Source organism: Stegostoma tigrinum, chromosome 11 (assembly GCF_030684315.1).
Source record: "Stegostoma tigrinum isolate sSteTig4 chromosome 11, sSteTig4.hap1, whole genome shotgun sequence".
NCBI lineage: Eukaryota > Metazoa > Chordata > Chondrichthyes > Orectolobiformes > Stegostomatidae > Stegostoma > Stegostoma tigrinum.
In genome coordinates, this window is record NC_081364.1 from 65993877 (window position 1) to 66013139 (window position 19263).

Sequence of the window (19263 nt, forward strand, 5' to 3'; positions counted from 1 at the left end):
GAAAGAGAGACAGGGAGATTACAAATAGCAACAAATTTGGACAAAAACAAGTGCAGAGTTAGTGGAAAAAAGGTTTATAGACACCTTTAGGTTTTTGATACAGATATTGTGAGCCCACTCCCCAAGAGACTAATGTGCAATTAGTTTGAGAGTTGAACGAATACTTTGCTTTTGGCTGTAAGAAGATTAGTGAAAGATCTTAGAGGAATCAATAACACAACAGAAAAAGAAGTACCATATCAGATAACAAAGTGTGGAGCTGGATGGATGAACACAGCAGGCCAAGCAGCATCTCAGGGGCACAAAAGCTGACGTTTCAGGCCTAGACCCTTCATCAGAGAGGGGGATGGGGAGAGGGTTCTGGAATAAATAGGGAGCGAGGGGGAGGCGGACCGAAGATGGAGAGAAAAGAAGATAGGTAGAGAGGAGAGTATAGGTGAGGAGGTAGGGAGGGGATAGGTCAGTCCAGGGAAGATGGACAGGTCAAGGAGGCGGGATGAGGTTAGTAGGTAGGAGATGGAGGTGCGGCTAGGGGTGGGAGGAAGGGATGGGTGAGAGAAAGAACAGGTTAGGGAAGCAGAGACAGGCTGGGCTGGTTGTGTGATGTAGTGGGGGGAGGGGACGAACTGGGCTGGTTTTGGGATGCAGTGGGGGAAGGGGAGATTTTGAAGCTGGTGAAGTCCACATTGATACCATTGGGCTGCAGGGTTCCCAAGCGGAATATGAGTTGCTGTTCCTGCAACCTTCGGGTGGCATCATCGTGGCACTGCAGGAGGCCCATGATGGACAAATCGTCTGAGGAATAGGAGGGGGAGTTGAAATGATTCGCGACTAGGAGGTGCAGTTGTTTGTTGCGAACCGAGCGGAGGTGTTCTGCAAAGCAGTCCCCAAGCCTGCGCTTGGTTTCCCCAATGTAGAGGAAGCCACACCGGGTGCAATGGATAAAATATACCACATTGGCAGATGTGCAGGTGAACATCTGCTTGATATGGAAGGTCATCTTGGGGCCTGGGATAGGGGTGAGGGAGGAGGTGTAGGGGCAAGTGTAGCAATTCCTGCGGTTGCAGGGGAAGGTGCCGGGTGTGGTGGGGTTGGAGGGGAGTGTGGAGCGGACAAGGGAGTCATGGAGACAGTGGTCTCTCCGGAAGGCAGACAAGGGTGGGGATGGCAAAACAGCTTAGGTGGTGGGGTCGGATTGTAGATGGTGGAAGTGTCGGAGCATGATACGTTGTATCCGAAGGTTGGTGGGATGGTATGTGAGAACGAGGGGGATCCTCTGGGGATGGCTGTGGCGGGAGGCAGGGTGTGAGGCATGTGTTGCGGGAAATGCGGGAGACGTGGTCAAGGGTGTTCTCGACCACCGCAGGGGTGGAAGTTGCGGTCCTTGAAGAACGTGGACATCTGAGATGTGCGGGAGTGGAATGCCTCATTGTGGGAGCAGATGCGGCGGAGGAATTGGGAATAGGGGATGGAATTTTTGCAGGAGGGTGGGTGGGAGGAGGTGTATTCTAGGTAGCTGTGGGAGTCAGTGGGCTTGAAATGGACATTAGTTTCTAGCTGGTTACCTGAGATGGAGACTGAGAGATCCAGGAAGATGAGGGATGTGTTGGAGATAGCCCAGGTGAACTTGAGGTTGGGGTGGAAGGTGTTGTTAAAGTGGATGAACTGTTTGAGCTCCTCTGGGGAGCATGAGGTGGCGCTGATACAGCCATCAATGTAACGGAGGAAGAGGAGGGGTTTGGGGCCTGTGTAGGGGCGAAAGAAGGACTGTTCCAAGTAACCTACTAAGAGGCAGGCATAGCTTGGGCCCATGCGGGTACCCACGGCCACCCCCTTTGTCTGTAGGAAGTGGGAGGAATCGAAAGAGAAGTTGTTGAGGGTGAGGACGAGTTCGGCTAGGCGGATGAGGGTGTTGGTGGAGGGGGATTGGTCAGGCTTGCGGGATAGGAAGAAGCGGAGGGCCTTGAGGCCATCTGCATGAGAAATACAGGTGTATTGGGACTGGACATCCATGGTGAAAGTGAAGTGTTGGGGTCCAGGGAACTGGAAGTCCTGGAGGAGGTGGAGGGCATGGGTGGTGTCATGAACATAGGTGGGGAGTTCCTGGACCAAAGGGGAGAAAATGGAGTCCAGATAGGTGGAGATGAGTTCGGTGGGGCAGGAACAGGCTGAGACAATGGGTCGACCAGGGCAGGCAGGTTTGTGGATTTTGGGAAGGCGATAGAAAAACGGGCCATGCGGGGATGGGGAACAATGAGGTTGGATGAGGTCCCCTTCCCCCTCTCTGATGAAGGGTCTAGGCCCGAAACGTCAGCTTTTGTGCTCCTGAGATGCTGCTTGGCCTGCTGTTCAACCAGCTCCATACTTTATCTTGGATTTTCCAGCATCTGCAGTTCCCATTATCAATGATACCATATCAGATAAAATGACTTAAGTGAAGCTAAGCAAATCTCAAGACCAGTAGATTTCCACCACATGATATGAAAATATTCTACAGTGTGCTGAATTTCAAGTTAATGCCAGATCATTGAATGATTGTAAAACCCCTGCCTATTCAAACAGGTATAATCTAAACTCCAGTGACTGAATAAGCAAATACTTCAAAAGCTAATTCACGAATCGGCAGGATGCTGAAGAGTTAATGAAAATTGATATTCAGAAAGTAGCTGATAAGATTCACTCCCCGAGAATGTCAACTAAAATCAACTGCCTCAAAACTGATGTGATTAGATTAGATGTGAAATAGGAACTCATGATCATTCTCCAAATGGTGTGTTTTAAAAGAAATGGTGGTCAGATCCCAGTTTCTCTGGAATACAGAATGGTATATCTTTGTTTTCATGTTAGAATACTAAGGAACATAAGAGTGACATTCATCTTGAAATTGTTTGAGGAAAGCATGAAATCTTAAGTTTCCATATTTTCAGACATGGTCTCCTATATTTTAAAAATTCTGAACTCAGTAGACTGGCAACAAGATTTATCGGAAGAGATGATATCAAACCACAATTGATCAATGACATCATTCTTCGAGTTTTAGAAGGTATGGAAGACTTAGATATGAAGAGGAGTTCTAGAAATAAAAGATTATTTTTAAAGCCAAATGTGGAGACACATAATTCATTGGGCCACGTAGTTACGTTATATCTGAGACAGGAAGTTGTTCTCAGATTCACATGTTTTCTCAAAGGAGATCATCCAAACTGGATAACTAAATTTACGCACTTAAATTGCCTAAAAGTTTCGACATAAACGGTGAGGGCGTCAGTCCTGCCAAAATACAGCAGTCTCCATTAGCACAAGAGATTTACCAGCTAATATATATCAATCATTGCTGGATTGGCTGCACTCTCTCCAAGTCAGATGTATTCAAATATATATTCTGGGTTGACATATCAATGCAGCACTGTGGCAGTGGTGTGAGAGGTGCCATCTATATTCCTCTGCCCACTCAGGTGAATACAAAACATCTCATGACATTATTTCAACAGCAGTCAACATTGTGTCCCGATATTCCAGTAATAACCACATTTTAAAGAGGCATTTCATCAACTGTTAAGCACTTTAGGGCACGTTATATCTGTGCACAAAGTTATTTCTTCTTTCTGTCATGTCTTTCAATACCAGTGACTGTCAACTGCACCTGCAGTACTGGAATTAAAGCTACCTTAATTTGCAGCTCTGTGTACAAAACAGCTGATAGCACAGAAAATAATGCAATTTTGCCGCAGATCTTTGAACATTTTAAACACAGAAACTAAATTACAAGGCTCTGCATAATAACCTGCAATAAACCATGCAACCCAGGAAAGGCAGAAAACTGAGCTGATTTCAAACTTTGTGACCCAAGAAAAACATACACAAGGCACCAAAAACTGAATACTTTTTGCTTGTCTCCAAACCAAATTCTGTATTGGCAGCAGCTATATTTAAAAGGGCACTGTCTGCTTAAATGTGAGAAGGTCTATTGAGTGTACAGAAAACACATTCACACAGAAGCAGAACAGCACTATGTCTCGATCCCCAAGATGGTGACGGAGCAGTACCGAAGCGTGCAGGCTCCTGTCTGGAGCATATCTCTATCTGATTTACTTTTTTTCATACTTTAATTGACTTATCTTCCATGGAGGGATTAAGCCAGCTTGGGCGAAAGTTAGACAGCGAACCTAATACAGTGGACAGCGAACCAGCTTGGGGGGGGGGTGAACCCAATGCAAAAGAGCCACCGTGGCTGCGATGGAGGTCCCCCACCAACAACTGCAGCGTTGGTGACAACAGACAGCCCGATATCTGTCGACATCTCAAGTGGCTGCGAGATCAGACAGCCCAAGGTCACCCATCATTTGCGAGTCAAGCACGGGGAGATCGAACCCAAAGCAGAGGAGATCCAGCTCTTGTGCAGAGTGCAAACCTGGCATGGCTAAGCACTTATGGAGTGCAATGTTGAACTTGTAACTTTATTTCTTTATTTTTGACTTTATACTAAGAAGGACATTAATGTTGAACTTTTAGTGGTATTTCCTTATTTTTATACTTTGTACCTAAGATGGCACCGTGAATGGCGATAGTGTACACTTTTTGTTGTACTCCCAGATCCCTGTACTTCAGTACACATGACATTGAATTCTAATTCGATCAGCTGTGAACAATCTCTTCTGAAACCATTTAAGCCCAACCAAACACAAACCAATTAAACGCAACATGAACTTTGAGAGTTGCTATAAATTTTGTTTGTTTAATACGTTGTTACAAATAGTTTCCCCTCACTACGGCCACACTTGGTCATGCTGAGCCAGACAGGGAAGCTATTGCCAGATCCAAGCCCTCAATCAGCTGCAGACTAATTCTCACACACTTCTCTCAAGTACCTGTGAACAAGTGTGCACATGGTGCCAGCATGAACTCCTTTCCCACAACAATGACACACAGTCATTAGCACATTGCAAAGCCGTTGCTCTCACTAATCAAATGATGAAAACAAACACGTAAATCAGATCAGAGAAATACAGTCCAATGAATCAGCAGTATGCCTTGAAAGATCTCAAAGGTGACCCGGCTAAGAGGCTTTATTACGGTGATAAACCAGTTGCTTGCAGATTAAGCACTTTGCTAAAAAAGCTCTTCACATTTTAAATCTTTTCTGCTTCTGCTGATTTTCTCCTTTCCCTCACCGATTCTACTGAAACTCCAATTGTTGCTCAATGATCTTCACAGGTTAGAAGTTGAATATTAAACATGGAACTTGGTCAGAGGAAGGTAGCCCTATGACTCAATTGATCACAAATTTGCAGAATACCAATCCTATCTCACACCACAGCACCAGCATATGGCTGCAAACACCAAACTCCACCTCAAGACGATGCAAACTGCGTGCACAAAGAACTCAATGTTATTCCAAAGTGACCAAAAGTAGCAGCCAGTCTCAAAGATGGTGCCACCAGACGTTTTGAGGAAATAGTTTCGGCCAAAGATTATGTGGCACCCAAGGCTTCGGGAGGCCCAAGATAATCACTCTGCCATTTCTCACTGGGAGCTAAAATTGTCAGAATGTACATTACAATGCAAAGGGTTCCTCTTCTCGCAGAAAATGTTACCTTTAGTGTTTCACTGGTACATGTGGTGCTCAGATGAAAGTGCTCCAAAAGAAGCCTTCTCTAGTTTTTTCACCTCGCTACTGTTCCTTCATACTTTCCTAGCTGGGAGGCCAAACCAGAGGTCAGAGCTAGTGATAATGGGAACTGCAGATGCTGAAGAATCCAAGATAATAAAATGTGAGGCTGGATGAACACAGCAGGCCAAGCAGCATCTCAGGAGCACAAAAGCTGACGTTTCGGGCCTAGACCCTTCATCAGAGAGGGGGATGGGGTGGGGTGAATAAATAGGGAGAGAGGGGGAGGCAGACCAAAATTGGAGAGAAAAGAAGATAGGTGGAGAGGAGAGTATAGGTGGGGAGGTAGGGAGGGGATAGGTCAGTCCAGGGAAGACGGACAGGTCAAGGAGGTGGGATGAGGTTAGTAGGTAGGAGATGGAGGTGCGGCTTGGGGTGGGAGGAAGGGATGGGTGAGAAGAAGAACTGGTTAGGGAGGCAGAGACAGGTTGGACTGGTTTTGGGATGCAGTGGGTGAAGGGGAAGAGCTGGGCTGGTTGTGTGGTGCAGTGGGGGGAGGGGACAAACTGGGCTGGTTTTGGGATGCGGTGGGAGAAGGGGAGATTTTGAAGCTGGTGAAGTCCACATTGAGACCATTGGGCTGCAGCATTCCCAAGCGGAATATGAGTTGCTGTTCCTGCAACCTTCGGGTGGCATCATTGTAGCACTGCAGGAGGCCCATGATGGACATGTCATCTAAAGAATGGGAGGGGGAGTGGAAATGGTTTGCGACTGGGAGGTGCAGTTGTTTATTGCGAACCGAGTGGAGGTGTTCTGCGAGGTCAGAGCTGCTTGCTTCTTCCTCACCCAAGATGCTTTTGCAGCCCGTATGCGCACATGCACGAGCCCACTTGGCCGTCAAAGCATCCATGAGGCCACACTGCACTCTCGATAAGCATTCTGATAGCTGAAAGCCTGAGCTCAAGATCAAATACACGTTTAAAAAGAACATTTAACTTGCATTCATATCATGCCTTTCACTATCTTATCATGTTCCAAATATTTGCTTCTTGAAATATAGCGACTTTCATAATGCAGATCAAATTAAAGTAGCCATCTTAATGTCACAAATGGGACATCGGCTGATGATTGCACAATGTTCAGAACCACTTGCCACTCCTCAGATCCTGAAATAGTCCATGTCCAAATGCAACAAAACCTGGACAACATTCACTCTTGGGCTGACAACTGCTAAGTAACATTAGTGCCACAAGTGCTGGGCAACAGCCACCTTTCCAACAAGAAAGAATCAGTCCATCTCCCCATGACATTCAATGGCATTATCATCACTCAAATCCCTACTATCAATATCCTAGGAAGTACCATTGGCGAGAAACTGAATTGGATCAGCCATATAAATATTGTAGCTACAACAGCAGCTCAAAGGCTGCAAGTTCCAAGGTGAGTAATTGTACTCTTAACTTCCTATAAATCAATTACAAAGGGCAAATCAGGAAAGTGATGGAATACATGCCATCTATTTAACAAGTACAACAAAAGCAGAACACTTGATTGATACCCCATCTACCCTCTTCAACATTCACTCTCTCCATCACTACGCCAAAGCATATCGATCAGGTTCACTACAGGAACTAGCTCTGGACTCCTTTGACAGTACTTCTAAGCATACAATCTTGGTCAAGTGTAAGTACAAGAAGCAGATGTGTGGGAACATCACTTACAAAACCCACCTAAATCACACGCCATCCTAACTTGAAAATATACTGCTGTTTCTTCAGTGTTGCTGGAACAAAATCCTGGGAGTAGTCCCTAATAGCATGTGGAGGTATCTCGGTAAAAGGGTTAGAAGTGGTTCCAGAAGGCAGCTCACTATCACTTTCCCCACAAGTAATTACGGATGGGCAATAAACCTCGACACAGATTCCATTATCTATATCGCATGAACTAATAAAAATTGATGCTAAGCAAAGGAGATTACAAGCAATCACACAGCAGAAAGTTGCTGCATTTTATGAGGAAGAATTTAGACATTTTGAAATCAAGCACAAGAGGAAGAACAATTATAAAACTGACTGACAAAAAACTGACACCAAGCAGGTCAGTGTGACCACAGTATACACTCATAATAAATATTTGAACAGCTTTGAATATTGCCCTCAGTAAACACTGTTAAGCATAGTATTCATGATGCTCATTTGTAAGATGAAAGCCCCAATCACAGAAAATAGTCTTTAAATCAAGTGAATGAAAACCTCGTACAGTTGTGCTCGAGGATGAAGCTAACCTCTCCTCTCACTCATCCAGCAACTGAAAATGAACTGGTCAAGCAACAGAAACTAACAATCCGCAACAGGGTAGGTAGAACTTACAGCAAGGTCAGAGAGTTGAGTGCAGGTCCTGTGATGCAGACACTGCCTGACCTGGTGTATGCCTCCTAGTTTTCTTTCAGATTTCCAGCAATTGTTATGTTTTAAAAGCCGAAAGAGGAAGTTCTAAGGAAGAGTCACTCATCCCGCAATGTTAACTCTGATTTCTCTCCACAGATGCTGTCAGGCCTGCAGAGCTTTGCCAGCAATTTCTGTTTTTTGGCATTGGTATGTTTTGTTTGGCTTTGTTAGCACATTTTTCATTCAGCCAGCAGCTGTGACATGGGGCAAACAAAGATGCCACCCAGCATGGTGTCGAAATGTCTGAACAAAGACAAGCCAGATCAGCAAACAAGTCAACAACCTCATCCACCACCTGAGCTACAGATCTTTTCCAAAACTTTATGTAACATAGGGTTTCTAGCAACCCATACTGCTTTAAAAAAAAAGACTGCTTAATGGAATCACAAATACTTCAAAGGGCATTTTTTCAAAAAAAAGTGTAACTTCTATTATTATCTCTCTGCCTTTGGTTGTTGGCAAGAAGATGGTGGAGTGCGGAATTGGGCCCCAGGAACTCTGGCAGTAGTACGCAACTGGGAAAAGGAAAGGTGTAAAACAGAAAGCAAGCTAATCGTCTTTCCATCCAGTCACCACTGGTGGAAGTAGAAACTGGGCAAAGATTGAACTGCACTTGCATGTGGCAGATCCCACATAAAAAAAGAGCTTTTACACAGGAGTCTACGCCTCAGGAGCAAGGCATTCTGCCCGACTGATCCATGCTCAATACTCAACACTCATTTCTTTGTTCACTACTTACAGCATTTTCACTTTTCACCTCCATGTTCATTTAACTTGGTCAGGAATTCAAAAAAGGCTAGTTTGACAAAGCAGCAGTGATCATGGACTTTATTTGCAAGGAGCCTGAGCCTATAGAATGGACAGAAACTCCAAGGGAGGAGGCAAAAACAAACCTTGAATTCTAACTTAAAACCATACAGGAGGAGATGAAGGAGCAAGTGAGACAAATGCAGCTGTGGAAGGGATCTATCACGAACACATGACTGCTCAACAATGTGACACTGTATAAACTATATCTTGTGCAGCCACTAATTGATGACAGTGTTGACACACAGATCCAATTGCAAACAAACTGTGAGAAGCTCCTCTGCACTTCAGGAATATTCCATTACAACTCCCTTATGGAATGATTGAGGACAACAGTCAATAATGCGATCGCATTCATCAGAGCATCGTGTGAATGGAAAAACAATATTTACATAAAACAAATGGCAGAAATGTTGTGGCTGTTTAGTCTATTATATCAGCTTAACCACTAACCAAGGGTCAACAGGAATGCATCAATATACACTAAGGCAGTGAACCTTGCAACAGGGCCAGCTCAGCTCTGCTTGGTGTGCGCTCCTGGGCTAACTTCTTTTCACTATGTTGGCTTAGTAAGAAATTTAGTATAGGTGTCACTGGCAAGGTCAGCACTTTGTGCCCATCCTAAATTGCACTTGAACTGATTGGCTTAATCAGTCAGTTCAGACAGCAGCAAAGAGTCAAGCACATTGCTGTGGGTCTGGAGTCACATGTAAGTCAGACCAGTAAGGATAGTCGATTTTCTTCCATAATAAAGTCCATTAGAGAACCAGATGAATCTTTATACTGAGCCATCAATAATTATCAATGCCAGCATTACGGAATCAGGCTTTACATGCCAGATGTATCAATCAGTTTTAAAATCCACACTTACTACAAAGAGAATTGAACCTTCAGGCAATTATCTTGGGCCCCAGGATTACCAACACTACTCCACCATCTCTGCAAATAAGACACTACCTAAGGTTTTGGAGTAGATATATAGATCGGGTTGTGGGTGATGTGGTTTGTTTTTTTACCATCCAGAGTTTAAAAACCAGGCGGGAAAAACACAACAGCGCTTCATCGGAGGCTGCATTGATGATATTACCCATCAGGGTAATGAAACGTCTGCAGAACAACGAACCAGCTCGGCGAGCCAACCAACCACAACAAGACACTATTTAGGACTACGATCTGTCATCGGCAGATGCAGAATAAAAACCTTCTCCTTCGGCAAATTGTCCAATCTAATTCTGAAATCCTCATCACCTCAGCCACTTAAAATCCTACAACTTTTAAAACAAGTGATTTCTTTCTTAAACAAATGGTTTATTTCTGGAAAACAGTAGAATATGCAACTTCCCAGCAAGTGTTACTGCGAAGACATCTTCAGCACCTACCAGGGAACAAAAAATAAAAAATAAAATGAAAAGCAGCAGGGGGAAAAAGCACAACGTGCCTGGAAGAATCAGTAAGTCACACAAAAGAAACAGGAAGTTATAGAGATTTACAATAGACATAAAGGCCATTTGGCCTATCGGATCTATGCTGCTCAAAAACAACCACCTAAGTATTCTAATCCTATTTTCCAGCATGTGATCCACAGTCTTGTGTTCCTTGGCATCCCAACTGCACATCTAAATACTTCTTCAACATTATGAGGATTTCTGCTTCTTCCACCCTTACAGGCAGTTAGTTCCAGGCTTCCATGCTACTAAAGATGAAAATATTTTTCCGCACATCCTCTCTAAATCTCCTATTTCTGCCTCTACATTTATGCCCCGCTCATTGATCCCTCTGTCAAGGTGAAAGGTTTCTTCCTGTCTACCCTATCTATGCCCCTTATAAACTTATACAGCATAATCATATACTCTCTCAGTCTCCTTTGCTCCAAGGAAAACAATCCCAGTCTCTCCAATCTCTCTTCAAAACGAAAACTATCCAGACCAGGCAACATTCCTTAGCACAACTGTATACCTCCTATAACACACCTGAAACAACTGACTACAGAAATTGCTATTGTAAACTCCAGAAAAATTCAAATGTATGTGAAGCAGTCAACTTCAGGGAAATCAAGAGCTGATCTTAAAGGACAGTAAATAAGAGCGAGGTTTATTTTAAAAAGTGTCAGCAAATGGTAGATGAAAAATACGTATGGAAATCCATCATATTGCACTAAAAGCACTGCTTTCTTGGCAGGTGCTGAACTGCATACATTTCATCTGCAAGTCCCTCCCCTGTCCTCACGTACCACCCCACCAAACTCCGGATCCAACACATCATTCGCCAACACTTCCCCCATCTGCATTCCGATCCCACCACCGAAGATATTTATCCCTCCCCTCCCTTATCCGCTTTTCGGAGGGACCACCCTCTCCATGATTCCCTTGTCCGCTCCACACAACCGCAGGAAGTGCTACACTTGCCCCTACACCTCCCCCCACACCCCCATCCCAGGCCCCAGGAAGACTTTCCACATCAAACAGATGTTCACCTGCACATCTGCCAATGTGGTATACTGCATCCGCTGTTCCCATCCTCCTCTACATCAGGGAAACCAAGCACATGCTTGGGGACCACTATGCAGAACACTACACTCGGTTCGCATTAAACAAATGCACTTCCCAGTCATGAATCATTTCAGCTTCCACTCCCATTCCTCAGACGACATGTCCATCCTGGGCCTACTGCAGTGCCACAACCATGCCACCCGAAGGTTGCAGGAACAGCAACTCATATCTCGCTTGGGAACCCTGCGGTCTAATGGCATCAATGTGGACTTCAGAAGCTTCAAAATCTCCCCTACCCCTACCACATCCCAAAACCAGCTCAGCTCATCCCCACCTCCCTAATATGTCCTTCCTCCCACCCATCCCCTCCTCCCACCTCAAGCCGCACCCCCATCTCATACCTCCTAACCTCATTCCACCCCCTTGACCTGTCCATCTTCCCTGGACTGACCTATCTCCTCCCTACCTCCCCACCTACACTCAACTTTACTGGCTCCATCCCTGTCTCTTTGACCAGACCGTCTCCTCTCCACCTATCTTCTTCTCTATCCATCTATCAGCCTCTCCCTATTTATTTCAGAACCCCCTTCCCCTTCCCGATTTCTGAAGAAGTGCCTAGGCCTGAAACATCAGCTTTCCTGCTCCTACGATGCTGCTCGGCCTGCTGCGTTCATCCAGCTCTACACCTTGTTATCTCAGCATTGTCACTCAACCTACAGCACATAGACTGTAGTATTTCAAGAAGGCAGCTCATCACCATCTTTGCAAGTGCGACTAGGGACAGGTGATAAATGCTAGTCCAACCAACGATGCCCACATTCCAAGGATGAATAAAAACTGATGTCTCCTCTTTAGTTACACTGCAACTTTTACATTAATATGATGTGGCTTTGACACATAATCAATACAAACGGCAAGGCATTGTGAGAAATTATAGCACTGATGAATAGCATGGCATTTCTTGAGTGAAGGAAGATTCAAACCACTTTGCCTTCACACCAGGTGACGTATAATTTCTCAAACTTCCACTATTAATTTTTTTGCTAGGAGCAAACAGTTGGCCAGTCACTTCTTCAGCCTTAGAAACTGAGCTTGATCTCAGCTATGTAATGCAGAGAGAATCACAACTCAGTTTAGCTGTAAAATATCAGACAGGGTCCCTGTTGTTATCTCGTTATCTTTGCCACAAAGCAAGGCTGGATGGAAAACTGGGTGCAGACAGGATTGGTTTTGGCCATGAGGTCCTTCTACAGTTAAAAAGGCCACAATACTCACTGTTGAAAGTCATACATGAAGACTAGTTATTTGAACAACATACTGGGGGAGGTGTAAACACAAAAACAAGTCCAAAGCAGGTGTGATTAAAGATTCTGCTACTTCTGCTGAATAAACGGTATGCATCAGTGCATGTTCTCATTGGTTTTGTTCTTATTTCAGGAGGTAAAAATCCAAGGCAGGGTCTCCAAACAGCAGTTTATTTCATATATTTTCAAAATAGATACCTCATATGACAAGTACCGGAGAGACAAAACCAGCTGTGGAGGGACTACAAGACTAATAAACTGAGTTCACTGCTCCATATGTAATTTATACAAATTGTCTTTAAATCCACTGCACTTTCTTCCTACCTACTCTTTTTACAAATTTCTTTAAAACAAATCAAACCGGAACTTCCCAGTAACCATCACAACTATGAACCGAAAGATATGATATATCCTTAGCTATTCAGTGTCTGGAATAGTCCGGTGCTCTCCTGTTTCATGCATTTATTAGTTATAATGTCACCATTGGAAATAATCCAATGCTTTTCATTTGCAGTAAAACTAATCAGTCAGGGTCCTTGCTTCTGATTTTGATCCATGGCTCAGCAGTGGCAATGCCATCTTAGAGTCAAGCTGCAGTTTATAGCTTTCAGTCCCATTCAGATTTCAGCACAGAATCTAGGCTCAGACTTCAGCGCAGCACTGAGGCAGTGCTTCTTGTTGGAGCCGCATCTGCCCTCTTGGATAGAAGCATATTGTATCACATTGCAAATCAGTAAACAGGAAGTGAGGTTCTCCTGATATTTATCAACCAATACCACTAAATTACTTGACCGTTATCTAATTTTTGCTTCTTGGTCTACACTATGTACAAATTGTATTTCCCAACAGTGATAATATTCATAAAGTCATGGGTGAGATAGAAATGCCTGGAATATCCTGAGGTAGTGAAGGGGGTGGCATCCAGACACCCAGCTTGATCCTGATGGACCCCTCCAAATTGTTAGCATGATTGATGCTACGAAAAATAACTAAGTTCGAAAGATCTGACATCTCTGATCAGGTACAGAAATCCTAGTTCAGACTTTATTCATCTGAATTGAATTCGCTTTATTGTCACAGAGTGATGCTAAACTTTAACCCACAGGGAATTGCAACACCACACGCAATCAAGTCGGGTACTGAGCAAACAGGTCTAATTTAACCTAAAGCAACGTGGACAGACTTGCAAAACTGCTAATTAACAGCATCATTATTATTTTGCTGGAGTTTGAGAGACAAGGCTGTCACGATACTATAGAATTATCTGTTCCAGCTCATATACAATCTGAGCTGATGAAAACTTTTTTTCAAAAATAGCAGGTTGCTGCAATTATTCAGTCAAGGTCAGCAGTACAAAATGGCTATGGAAGGGCATGACACATGGGGTGGTCGTTGAGTGAGCAAGAGAACAAGGAGATTTGAGAAATGGGCTACTGAGTCGTGGAAAGAATGGCATCAAGTAGGTGGGATTAGAACAGATAGGGGCTTGTTTTTAACTGGCACAGTCAAAGAACCTTTTTCTGTCCTGCAGATCTCTATGACACAATGATGCTAGTAGGTCGTGTCAATGGGGATGAGGCTCAGGGTCCAGCAACTAATGATGTGCCATCACTCATTATCCTGGAGAAGAGGTGGAAAAACTCTTTCCTCAACTGCTGCAGTCCTTGTGGTGTAAGGAGATCAATATGCCGCTATGAAGGGAGTTTCAGGATTTAGACCAAATGAAGGAACATCGGTCGTGTTCCCATGCATCTGCCGCCCTTATCCTCCTAGATGGTATAGGTCTCAAGCTTGAAGATGCCATCGAAGAAGCCTTGGTGAGTTTCTGAAGTGCATTTTGCAGATGGTAATCTGCACTACTCTGAAAGAGTGCTTATTAAAAATAGTAGATGAGTTATTAATCACATGCACACTCTAGAAAGTTAATAGTGGGTGGGAAAAGCTATTTAATATCAACAGACAATGGTTAGATTCACTCTCCTTTAGGATAGTCCACCCTGAACTTCATTCCCACTCACAACACCTGCTGGCATCATGGTGGGGTGAAAATTTAACCATTGAGCTGAAGCTACTTCAGGTGAGTCGCAAGTTGCATTAAATTCTTTGTCCTTACCACAAATATCCCCACTTCTGATGAGAAAACAGCTGAAGACGGATGGGCTGAGAACACTACCCGATCGAACAACTGAAGTGATTCCCCAGTCCTGCAATGAGTGACCTCCGTCAACCCCTATCATTGTCCTTTCCCCTAGGAATGACTCCTGACGTAAGAAAATTTCCCCATTTCCTATTGATCCCAGTTATGCCACATTCTATCAAAAATAGTTCTAATAGCTAGCTGTGGAGGTCAAGTCTTCAGTTTGGGAGATATGAGGCATGATGAGGCTATAGGAGATGTACTGGGGCTGCGTTAGTGTAATCTTAGGTGGAGAGTTGGTGAGTACTGCAGAGGATTTAGGAGAGTGGGAAATAGGGGCATCTGCAGGGGGTGTGGAAGGTCTGCAAGGGGGTGCGGAAGAGCTGGGGCAGGGAGTCTGGGAGAGCTTGGGGGGGGGGTGGAAAACGAACGCAGGAGATCCGGAGGGGTCCGCGGGAGAAGAACTGGGGCGGGGTGCAGATCTGGAGGTCAAGTCTTCAGTTTGGGTGATATGGGACATGATGGGGGTATAGACGTTGTGGTAGGGCTATGTTAGTGTAATCTTGGGCAGACAGTTGGTGAATGTTGCAGGGGATTTAGGAGGGTGGGAAAGAGGGAGATCAGGGTGGGGGGAGGAGCTAGAGGAGAGATCTGAGGGGCCGTGGAAGATCTGGGGGTTTCGTGGGGGTCAGAAGTTTGACAGGGCTGAGGGGAGGGAAATCAGGAAGGAGTGAGGGAGATTGAGACAGGCTAAGGGTAATCTGCAGGTGTAAGCGCTTGGATGGATTTTTCAGGAAAATAATCTGGTGTTAAGCGCATGATTCTTAGATGACTGGGTGTTGCGGATATTTCTTGGGGCAGTTATCTGGCATTGGGGGCATTTTTCATAAAATGATCTGGTCTTGGAGTGATGTGATCCAGTGATTAGATTAGATTCCCTACAGTGTGGAAAAGGGTCCTTCGGCCCAACAAGTCCACACCGCCTTTTGAAGCATCCCACCCAGACCCATCCCACTATAACCCACACACCCCTGAACACTATGGATAATTTAGCATGGCTAATCCACCTAGCCTGCACATCTTTGGATTGTGGGAGGAAACCGGAGCACCCGGAGGAAGTGCAGGAGATATCACACAGAAATCTGCTTTTTGTGAGACAATCCTGTGTTAGGGAAATTTTTGGGGAGGTGATCTGGCGTCAGGGGATATCACAACCCTGTTTAAGGGAGGGAGACAGAAGAGAGGAAACTATAGGCAAGTTAGCCTGATCTTGGTCATTGAGAAGATTTTAAACTCCATTATTAACAACGAGATTGCAGAATACTTGGAAGTACATGGTAAAATAGGGTGGTGTCAGCATAGTTTTGCGAAGGGAAGGTGGTGTCAGCATAGTTTTGCGAAGAGAAGGTCAAATCTGTTCGAATTTTTTTGAGGAGTTAATCAGGAAACTAATTAAAGGCGAGCCATGGCTGTGATCAATTTTGATTTCCAGAAGGCTTTTGACAAGGTGCCACACAGGACTCTGCTAAATGACATAAGAATCCATGGTGTTAGAGGCAAATGTTGGGCATGGACAGAGGATTAGCTGACTGGCATACAGTGGGGATAATAGGGTCTTTTTCATCACTGCAGCCAGTGACTAGTAGACAAATGACACCATAGCTATTCACGTTATGCAATGGTGATCAAGCTGAGGGAATCAAGGGCATTGTTGCTTAGTTTGCAGATGACAGAAATATAGGTGGAGGAACAGGTAATGTTGACGAAGCTGCAGAAGGTCTTGGGACAGGCTAGGAGAATGGGCAAAAAAGTAGCAGATGGAATACAATGTGGGAACATGTAAGATTATGCACTCTGGTCGGAATAATGGAGGCACATGACTATTTTCTAAATGGCAAAAGGCTTTGGAAACCTGAAACACAAAGGGATTTGAGAGTCCTACTCAGGATTCTTTTAAGGTTAACATGCAGTTTCAGCTGGCAGTTAGAATGTCAAATGCAATATCAGCATCAATTTTGAGGTAGCCAGAATACAAGAGCAGAAATGTATTGCTGAGGCTGTGTAAGGTTATGGTCAGGCTGCAATTGGAATACTGTGACTAGTTTTAGGCCCCATACCCTGTGAACACCCTTGCTGGACTTGGAAGGGGTCCACAGGGGGTTCACAGGAATAATCCGCGGAATGGAGGGCTTGTCATATAAAAAACTTTTGGGGACTCTGGATCTGTACTCAATGGAGCTTACAAGATTGAGATGGGGATCTAATTTAAACTGAAAAGATACTGGGAAGCCTGGATGTGGAGAAGATACCTCTTCTAATAGAAAAGGCTAACTCATGGGGGCACAACATCAGAGTGAAGGGACGGACGCTTCAGATTTGCAATGAGGAAGAATATCTCCAGCCAGAGGGTGGTGAATCTGTGGAGCTCATCACTGCAGAGGTCTGTGAAGGATTAATAAAAGGATCGAGGTCCCTTGAGCCAGATTCGCTGGAACAGCAGAAACGGTGGGCTGAAGAGCAGAATTCTGCTGATTTATCTTGTAGGGGCTGAGTCGATCCAGTTTCGAAAGTGAGACAAATTGGTGCAAGAGGCGGTGATTTGGTGTTAGCGGTGAGGAGAGTTGGTGCTGATGGGAGGCGATTTGGTGGCCGGAGCGGTGCCCTGGTGCGGGAGCTCGGGTGATCCAGGGCTCTATTTGGCGGTGGGGGGGGGGGTGGACTGAGGTGATCTAGCGGCCGAGGTGGCAGGTGGCGATCTGGTGCCGGAGCTCGGGTGACCCAGGGCTCTATTTGGCGGTTGGGGGGGTGGGGGGGGGTGGACTGAAATGATCTCGCGGCTGAGGTGGAAGGTGGTGATCTGGTGCCGGGGCCGCGGAGGATGCTGATAAAGTGATCCGATGATCTGGTGCCAGGTGTGAGGGGGTTGGTGATCTGTTACTGGAGAAGGCGATCTGGTTCGGGAGATGGTGATCTAGTGCTGACGGAGGACGGGGGGAGCGTGGGTGATCCGGTGTCGACCTGCTCCGGTGATCCCCGTCCGGGCTCTTCCCGGTCCCGGCTGCTGTCACTCCGGCCCAGCCCGGCTCCTGCACCAGGAGCTACCTGTACCGTGGTGTCTCAGTGAGACTACCCATCCCGTACTCACCGGTCTGGGCTGGCCAACGGCACCTGTCCCCGGCCTCACTCAGTCTCTCGTGCCGCTCGGTCTGTCGCCAAGTAACGGAGCCGTCCGCTCCCAACCGCCTGGAAACCGGACACAAACAAGCAAAATGGCTGCGGGCGGGCGGGCGGCCAGCCACCTCATCACGCTCATCAATATGCTCACGTCCTCACTGACATCATCACGTTCATCAATATGCGCACGTCTATACGGACATCATCACGTTCACCAAAATGCGCACGGCGCCGCCGACACCATCACGCTCATCAATATTCATGATACGTCCTGGAAGGAGTTTGTGGAATTGGGATTCACCTGCAGCTCAGTCATTGACCTCTTCGTTGACTATGGGGAGGCAATGGCCTAGTGGTATTATGGCTGGACTATTAATTCAGATAATGTTATGGGGATAACTAAGTGTGGAGCTGGATGAACACAGCATGCCAAGCAGCACCTTAAGAGCACGAAAGCTGACGTTTCAGGCCTAGACCCTTAAAGCTTTTGTGCTCCTAAGATGCAGCTTGGCCTGCTGTGCTCATCCAGCTACACACTTTGTTATCCCAGATATTTCAGCATCTGCAGTTCCCATTATCTCTAACGTTATGGGGACCCCCGTTCAAATCCCATCATGGCAGATGGTGGAATTTGAGTGCAATAAATATCTGGAATTAAGAATCTAATGATGACCATGAATCCATTGTCAATTGTCAGGAAAAACGTATCTGATTAACTTAAAGTTCTTTAGGGAAGGAAACTGCCATCCTTACGTGGCCTATGTGTGACTCCAGACCCACAGTATGTGGTTGACTCTTAACTGCCATCTGGGCAATTAGGGAAGGGCAATAAATGCTGCCTAGCTAGTGACACCCTCATGCCGTGAATGAATAGAGGGAAAAAAAGCTCTCTCTCACCATGTATTTTAATGAACTGATGTTGCACAGGAAAAGATGTCAATTGAAGTGGAAGGTTTGGATAGCAAAGAAGTTCGGGGTGGTAGTGATCCTCACTGACCTGTGGAATTTATAATGACGTGGAATTACAGCACTAAAACATGTGTCTCCTCACCCTCCACTTCATCAAGCTACCACCACAATGTTCCTATCCTAGTACTTTTTATTGATGTATGCATGCTGGACAGTGCTGGTCTACTGGTGGAAGTGGAATAATGCAGGAACTGATGTATTTCCCAAATAATGTCAGACCCAATTCCCTACCTTATCCCTCTAACTCTACATTTTCCCATGACTAATCCACCTATCCTGCAAATCTTTGGACTGTGGGAGGAAACACTGTGTAGAGCTGAAGGAACAC

At 45.4% G+C, this 19263-nt stretch overlaps 1 protein-coding gene across 1 annotated transcript in view; it reads right to left on the bottom strand.

Moving 5' to 3' along the window:
* The window catches only part of ip6k1 (inositol hexakisphosphate kinase 1), an 83286-nt gene extending 65202 nt beyond the window's left edge, over window positions 1-18084 (bottom strand). The window contains exon 1 of the mRNA XM_048547514.2: window positions 17938-18084. The gene's annotated coding sequence lies outside the window, so the exon portion shown is untranslated. The remainder of the gene's footprint in view (window positions 1-17937) is intronic.
* Between the last annotated feature and the right edge of the window lie 1179 nt (window positions 18085-19263).